The sequence below is a fragment of the Scomber scombrus genome, chromosome 8, assembly GCF_963691925.1.
Source record: "Scomber scombrus chromosome 8, fScoSco1.1, whole genome shotgun sequence".
Lineage (NCBI taxonomy): Eukaryota > Metazoa > Chordata > Actinopteri > Scombriformes > Scombridae > Scomber > Scomber scombrus.
Window position 1 is genome coordinate 12,898,917 of NC_084977.1, and position 742 is coordinate 12,899,658.

General features: G+C 50.8%; 1 protein-coding gene across 1 annotated transcript in view; it reads left to right on the top strand.

Moving 5' to 3' along the window:
• The window catches only part of sema6bb (sema domain, transmembrane domain (TM), and cytoplasmic domain, (semaphorin) 6Bb), a 123,344-nt gene continuing 122,602 nt past the window's right edge, over window positions 1-742 (top strand). The window contains exon 1 of the mRNA XM_062424349.1: window positions 1-579. The gene's annotated coding sequence lies outside the window, so the exon portion shown is untranslated. The remainder of the gene's footprint in view (window positions 580-742) is intronic.

Consider the following 742-nt stretch of genomic DNA (forward strand, 5'->3'; position numbering starts at 1 on the left):
AAGATTGATAACACAACTGGGCGAGCAACGAGAGTGGCAGATGTAATTTCCAAACGTTGCAGCTGGTTTGGTGCCAGTGGTGTGCTGGATGGGTCGTTATTGCGTTCTCCTTTTCATCATTCACTGCTTCCAGCGTTTCCAGATTACTTGGGGATCTCGGGCGGCTGTCTGTGAGGGAGTATTGCTGCAGAGTCTAACGGGGAATGCCATGTGTCGTTGCGCGACATAGAAGCTCTTTGTGGGTTGTTTTGCACCGGGGACAGGTGGTGCCGTATGTGTGTGAGTGTGTGTGAGTGTGTGTTTGAGAGTGTGTGTGTATATGTGTGTGTGTTGGAACTAGCAGGGGGGGCACGGACACACAACCCCTGAGACAGTTGTCTTAGGGATGTCAGGCCGGCGTACGGGATCAGTTTTTGCCAGAGACAGGTGCGACAGGGAGGAGTAGTTTACAAAGCCCTACACAGGATCTGGTAACGAGCCTCTCTCCTTTTGATCACTCGGATTTTTTGTATCCAGCGGGACACAGAATTGACTCATACTGTCTTTGTCTCGGCGGCACCTTTCACCAGACAATCAGAGGTAAGTGACCCGAGCTGTCCGGCGTGGAGGTCTGTGGTGGTGGTGCGCTCTGGGGCACTGGGGTCTGTCGCGCCTTGATGCTTTGGATAAACCCTATTGCTTCTGATTAGAGACAAATTAATCTGGTTATAGGAACTGGTTAAAACCAACTAAATCAATTCAC